Below are 7,722 nucleotides of genomic sequence, written 5' to 3'. Positions count from 1 at the left end.
AATTTCATATACACTTTAGTGCATCAATCGTTAGTTCATAAACAATATCACCCACTAAGAAGAACTTCCACTGGAAGAATTAGAGCTTAAGATCAGGAGTTAGCATTATCATAATTAGCTATGTCTTGTGTAAATTTATGCTTTTTGTATTGCACTATTATTACAAAACTGCTTTCTAGGCCTAATTCCTCTATGAATTAATTATCTCTATCTCTTCTATTTCTTTTCTTAAAATGATGATGAGCTCCTGGCATTTTATATTGCTCCCATTCCATCAATTCGGCAATGCTGGAAATACTTTCAGCAAATAATATTAACATATTTTCTGATTTTAAAAAACTGAAATGAAGGGTTAATTAACTTGGTAAAAATCATAGAAGCCTATGTTGCAAAGATGAGAATCAGTCATTTATTTTCTTCTATATATCACATTAACACACATTTTCTAATAAAAACTCATTGTTATTTAGACACATTAATTCTAGCTATGCTAAAGAGATCAGTAAAATTAAAGATATGAAAGTCAAATAGACAAAAAAGCAAAGATGAGCTTTTCAGCTGTCATAATTCATATCCTTACAACTTCATTGAGACAGTGGGTAGGACATAAAGACTTACCTTTCTCCCTGAAATACACAACAGTTAAGTTCAGCTCCTTTGTATAGGTCTCAAGCCAAAATTTCAGTCCTTGGAAGAAACAATACATCTCTATTTGAAGAATCTTATTTAGTGCAGTTTCAAAAGGCTGAGATTCCTGGAATATGGCAAAAGACCATAAAGAAAAAGGCTACTAATGTTCTTGGAATCAACAAATATATGTTCTAACTCATCTTTTATGATAATAACGTCATCGCCTTATAGCTTGAACAATATGTAGTCTGAAGACTTTTGCTATAAGAAGATAAGAGGATGCTCACAATTCTTCTACTTGGTAAAGAGTGGGAATCATGAACAACCTATGTGATTGTTTTACTCCTTTGCCATTGTTGTAGGCTCTAAACAATATATCATCTTGAGAGAAGATCATTGTTGCTATAAGTGACTACTAACATTTATCTGAATAAATGAATGGTCAAAGTGATTAGTCCTTGAGCTGTTCCCTCTAACATGAAGATAACTGTAGTTAGGTCATGATTTAAAAGGTTAAACAAGAGGAGCAAGGAGGAAATTATATAGCTATGGAGCTCTGAGAAAGAAAAAATATCCCAGGAGGGTTACAAACACTTTTTCTCAACTGACTGGTGATAGATGACGACAACATCTGTGGGGATTCAGCTCTGCTTCTGAGGAAGAGCATGGGTATATTTGCATGACATGTGATGATTTCTTTGTAAATTCATGAACCAAGTTTAAACATGACTACTTGCAAGACTTCAACATGACTATTAAGACACAGGACTCAGAGTCTATTACTAAATAAAGTAGATTTCAGGACTACATGTGCTCACGTTTCCTAAGTGAATCACTGAATCACTGAAAAGAAATATCAGTTTATCCCAGTGAAATGCATCCATATTGGGAAAACCAACCAATCCAGACACATATAAAACCAATACCAGATTCATTCATAATATTTAAATATTACATAAAAACAAAAACTAAAGAATAAACACTTTAAGAAACATACAATTATAACTGATTTAGAATAAAGTGCATGTTTAGGATTGATAGAAAAAAAGCAGTCTGACTCAAATTGCCCATATGAAATTTCCCTATGGGAAAATGTTCCAGCAAGCCTAAATATGGAACTCCAAAGTATATGAAATATAGTATCAAACAAAATAAAAAACACTTGGCGAAAGATCTAAGTTTCAAAGAAAGCAGTTTAATATAGTTTGAATGGCTTTTCAAAAACCCATTCAAATTTAAATGCTATTGAAACAGATACCAGATCTTTATTGTTGTTACTGTCCTACAACAATGATATAAAAGTAACCTAGTCTTATTCTCCGTGCTGGTATGTAGGCTTTGTCTTTGGGAGATGTCTTCCATGATTTGGTGACACAGCAAGAAAGACCTTACCAGATCTGGTCTTCTGTGGAATATTAGTTTAAGATGTGTTGCATTTGTCCTAATGATGCAAAGGTGTGTTTCATTCTTCTATGTTGCATTTCTTTAATTCTGTGAAGCTATGATTCTTTGCCTGTCTAGAACATCTGATGGTCTGACAAGGAACTGAACAGCCAATAGCGAAGAAGGAGAAAGAATAGATGTGACTGGAAGGCAGAAAAAATAAATAGAAGGAGAAATCTGAGAGGAAGAGGATCAAAAATAAGAAGAAAGGACATCAGGAACCAGCCACCCAACTACACAAAAAGTAATGGAGAAAGAAGTAAAGAAAGGTATACAGAAATAGAGAAAGATAAAAATCCATAGGCAAAAGAAAGGTAATTTTAAGATAAGAAAAGCTGGCTAGAAACAAGCCAAGATAAGACCAAGAATTTATAAGAAAGAATAAGAATCTTTCTTATAAATGATTTAAGTGATTTCTTATAAGTGGTTTATTTGAGAACTAGGTAGCAGGCCCCCCAAAGAGGAAAAAAACAACAACACTGGTCCTTCAGTCTTAAACTCTGAAGCCTGCAGAACTACAAAAATATAGAGGATAATATAAATATCTCCTTTAGAGCTGAGTCTGTAGCCATCACTTATTCTCAACATCTTATACAGCCATGAATCTCTGCCTATACCACCATTCACTGCAAAACGTACTCCCCCTTCTAAAGTTCAGGGAACAACATAGTAGAGGGGAAGTCTTGACATAACTAAAGTAGTTTTTATGTTAGAGAGAGTAGCCCAAGGAATAAAGTTGCTTTGACAAATAACTTTTTCATCTGCATGTTAAGTACTCACTTAGAAGCAACAAAGATATTCTCTCAAAATGACAAATTATTTAAATATCTATGTATTGGCCATGGGAAAAACTTGTAACAATTACATGGGCTGATATGATAATTTTCATGCTGTTTTTTTTTTCAAGACAGGATTTCTTTGTGTAGCTTTGGTTGACCTAGAACTCACTAGAGCAGACTGACCTTGAACTCACAGAAATCTTCCTGCCTCCACCTCCAGAGTACTGGGATTAAATGTGAGTGCCTGATATGATTTTCATTCTTTACCAAGTATAAGAATTGTAAGGATTATCTTATTTTTTATAGTAGAAGTCATCATGCTGGATATTGTAAAGGCTATAAGGTATGGCATGATTATCAGAAAAGATGAGATTAAAACATCCAAGTCCAATATCTTTGAATAGGATCAGGATCAGTTCTTAAATCAGAAAACCAATCATTGAAAGAAAAAGTGCACTCTTATTTAGTGTGTCCTAGAAAAGCTACCTGTTCACTGGAAACTGGCATAAGATACCAATGTAAAAGTCAACTATTGGCCTTGGAATCAACAAATGTATGTTCTTCCTACATAGTTCTAAAAGGTTTAGCTTGGTGAATACCCCTGAACTCCCCATCCATCACCAAAACCCTCTAGATCTAGCCTAGGTCAAAAATCCAATGCCCATGCGCTAGTCTGACCATCTCAACCTGCACTGCAGTCAACCTCTAGGCTTCCTACAGGTCCCATATCCATGTCCTGGTCTAGTCTCACCAACCCTGGCAGCACCAGAACCTATCTTTAGTCTTCTAATAGGATCCACCCAACCTGCAGCCACCTATAGGTCACTTCTGCACTGCTTTCAACTACCCCACTTAGTATCCAAACCTTCAACATCCTCCTTCAGGATCTAGCCCTGTGAGTCTCCTTGACTCACATCTATTCTTTCTTTGAAGTCACCAAATACACACTGGATCCCACATAAAGTACCCTGGCCTAATGGAGCCTGCCCTTCCTGATCCACAACAGAATTCTAGGCTTTAGACAGTACTTTCCACATCTATTGCCCCCTAAAACAGGACTCTTTCACATAACATTGTAGTGGCATTTAATTTGTATTTTAATAAATAAAGTTTGTCTAAGGATCAGAAAAGTAAAATATCCATACTGACCAGTCTTACAGACCAGGCAGCAATGACACACACCTCTAATTCCAGTAACATTCCATAGAAACCAGGCGGTAGTGGTGTATGCCCTTAATCCCAGAACTAGAGAGGATTATACAATGGGAGGAGACACCTCTCAGGTTCAATCTTATTCTGAGACTCCTGGAGGCAGGATCACCATTTTCGGACTGAAGTAGAGATAAGAGCCAGTGGCTGTTTTCCTTTTTTGATCTTCAGGTTGAATCCAAATTCTGTCTCTGAGTTTTTATTAATTGTATTTCACTGTATTTGACCTTTTCACCCAGTCATATCTACCCTCACACTCCAGGTTTGAATAAGGATGCATATCCTATGTTAGTACAGTCCCCTCTATCCACGTGCCTTCATTCCACTAGGGCCATTTCCAACCTCACTTCTGATCCAGTTGCACAGTCCATAACAGATTCAGAAGCAAAGAAGTCCACACGCTCAGATCTCCTTGCAAAAAAATGCCAAAAAAAAGTTAAAGATCATGCCAGTATCTTCTCTCCAAAACCCACTGGTGCTGGAGAAATGTTGGATAATGAGAATTACACATAAGTTACACAGAATTTAAAAAACAATCATAAACATCATCAAAGAATTAAAGGAGTTTAAAGAAGACAACATACATACAGTGAGACAAAGAGAGCTCAAGAAAGACATCAAAGAGAATAAATGTCTGAATTATGCTCAAAAACCACAAGCATAAGGCTAATGGAACTTATAAACATGACTTAGAACTTGAAAATGGAACTTAATAAAGAGATAGAAACATTGAAGAGGACTCAACTGAAATGAAATGGCTTTGAAAATAAAACAATTTTTTAAAAACTCAAAGGAAAGTCTTACAAGCAGAAGACAATCATGACTTAAATATAAAGTAGAAAATCTAGACAAAATAAAAAGGAATGCAAAATAAATTTGAACACAGAAAGGTAACACACACAAAATATGTTATATCATAAAACAAAACAGAAGTTAAAATTATAGGCATTGATGAGGGAGTTAATGGCATAGACCAAATCTTCAACAATTTGTGCCAGGGGGTTTTTAGAATTAACGTTGTCTTTTACTAATATGTCCATTTCTTCTAACATGTTTTCAATGTCTGAGATTTTCTCTTTGATCTCTTTTATCATGTGATGAGGCTTGTTTCTGGGGTTCCTGTTCAAGTTCCTAAAGCTTCCACTTTCAGATTTCCTTCAGTTTGTGTTTTCTTTATTGATTCTATTTTCACTTTAGTCTTTAACTATTGTTTTATTGGCAGGCCTCAGCGCCAATGAATTTTGTAGATTCCAGGGTAGGGGTGTGAGGATTAGAATTATTAAGCAAAAGAAACAGAGATATAAGAGAAATAAAAGGCAGAAATACAGAATAACCTTAAGAGGGATATACAGTGACCCCAGATATGCAATTAGGATTTTTCAGGTTTGTATTTAAAGTAAATAATAATAATAATAATAATAATGATGATGATAATAATAATAATAAATTTCATTTGAGAGTTTTCTTTTTGATGTTGGTTCCCATTTTTCTAATTGAAATCATTGTATTTTAATTGATCTGTACATTATAAACTTACAATATACCTATGATGTGATTATATTAGGTCTACTTTTAACTACTACTATTTTACTTATACTCTACTTTTTTCTCTTTTATTTCTCCTTTTATAATTTTACTTCTTGAGAACTTTATACATGAGTGCTTCATCTACATCACTGCCTCCACTTCTTCTCCCCCTTTCTTTTTTTTATTTTTCCGCTATCTTTTTTTTTAAAAAAAGATTTATTTATTTATTTATTTATCTATTTATTTATTATGTATAGAGCATTCTGTCTGCATGGATGTCTGCACACCAGAAGAGGGCACCAGATCTTATTACAGATGGTTGTGAGCCACCATGTGGTTACTGGGAATTGAACTCAGGACCTTTGGAAGAGCAGCCAGTGCTCTTAACCTCTGAGCCATCTTCCAGTGCCCCCTTTCTTTTTTATTGATATTTCTTCAGCTCTACATTTTTCTCTGCTACCCTCCCTGACTCTTCCCTCTCTCCTTCACCCTCCCCCAAGGTCCCCATACTCCCAATTTACTCGGGAAATCTCGTGTTTTTCTACTTTCTACTTCCCATGTAGATTAGATCTATGTAAGTCTCTCTTAGTGTCCTCATTGTTGTCTAATTTCTCTGGGATTGTGGTTTGTAGGCTGGCTTTCTTTGCTTTATGTTTAAAAAACCACTTATGTGTGAGTACATGTGATAATTGTCTTTCTGTGTCTGGGTTACCTCACTCAAAATAATGCTTTCTAGCTCCATTCATTTTCCTGCAAAATTCAAGCTGTCGCTATATTTTTCTATTGTGTAGTACTCCATTGTGTAAATGTATCACATTTTCCTTATCCATTCTTCAGTCAAGGGGCATTTAGGTTATTTCCAGGTTCTGGCTATGACAAACAAAGTTGCTACGATCATAATTAAGCACATGTCCTTGTGGGACATTTGAGCATCCTTTGGATATATACCCAAAAGTGGTATTACTGGGTCTTGGGGAAAGTTGTTTTCTAATTTTCTGAGAAATTGCCACACTGACATCCAAAGGGGTTGGTACCAGCTTGCATTCCCACCAGCAATGCTTAAGTGTTCCTGTTTCCCCACAATCTCTCCTGCATAGGTTGTCATCAGTGTTTTTGATATTGGCCATTCTTTCCCTCTCCCCCTTTCAACCCTTCCCACATCCCTTTCTCCCAAATTCATGATGGCTTTTTAATTAGTAGTGTTGCATGTGTATGTCATGTCAACTAGTAGTGTCATTATGGTGGTCTTGTTCAGAGAACCACATTGTTAAGGGTTAATGGATACATTTCCCTGTCATGTCTAGGGACATGATCTACCATTCAACACTCTGGGTCTCTAGCTAATGTTCAGGCCAAATCCATTTAGATTTTGAAATTCTGAACTATGTAAGTGACTTACATTAATTAAATCTCTAAACACCATCGAGCAGTTAATATGTGAGAAACAAAATTTATCAGACATATTTAGTTCACAGAACAAGAAATGAGAGTGGTCTTGCACTGTGCATCTTTGAGTCAGTCACTATTATCTTAAGAAATAAATCCAAGAAGATTTTTTCATTCTTATAATACCTAATTAAAAATATACCAGAATGCAACAGTAAGCCAGAGGTGAGAGTGGTTATTGGAAAAATAAAAGTCTAGAAAGCTATCATACGTATTTATATTAGATTTGTCAAACTTGTTATTACTGATAAATGAATTAGTTCAATTTGGAAAATAAACATTTTTCTCATGACCCTTAGAATATTTGCCTGTTTTCTCCAAATCTTCTGCATGTGTTGATAAATATGTTAGGTAGACACCAAAAGCACAGCTTGCAGATAAGCATGTATACTCAGGTTAAAGTTTAAGCAGTTCATCTATGAAACTGTTACATTATTCAAGTAGTCCGTTACTTGCTACCAAAGTTATCTCAGCGCTTCAGTAAAAGAACATGAAAAACACAGAAGCACAGAATTAGGAATCAGAAGTAAGAAAGTGAGTGGGTCTTGTATCCTGCCACATTACTAAAGGTGTTTATCAGCTTTAGGAGTTCTTTGGTGGAGGTTTTGGGGTCGCTTATGTACACTATCATATCATCTGCAAATAATGAAAGTTTAACCTCTTCCTTCCAAATTTGAATCCCCTTGAT

This window comes from Microtus ochrogaster, chromosome 8 (assembly GCF_000317375.1).
Source record: "Microtus ochrogaster isolate Prairie Vole_2 chromosome 8, MicOch1.0, whole genome shotgun sequence".
Lineage (NCBI taxonomy): Eukaryota > Metazoa > Chordata > Mammalia > Rodentia > Cricetidae > Microtus > Microtus ochrogaster.
The sequence above is the reverse complement of the archived record's forward strand: the minus strand, read 5'-3'. Positions refer to the sequence as shown.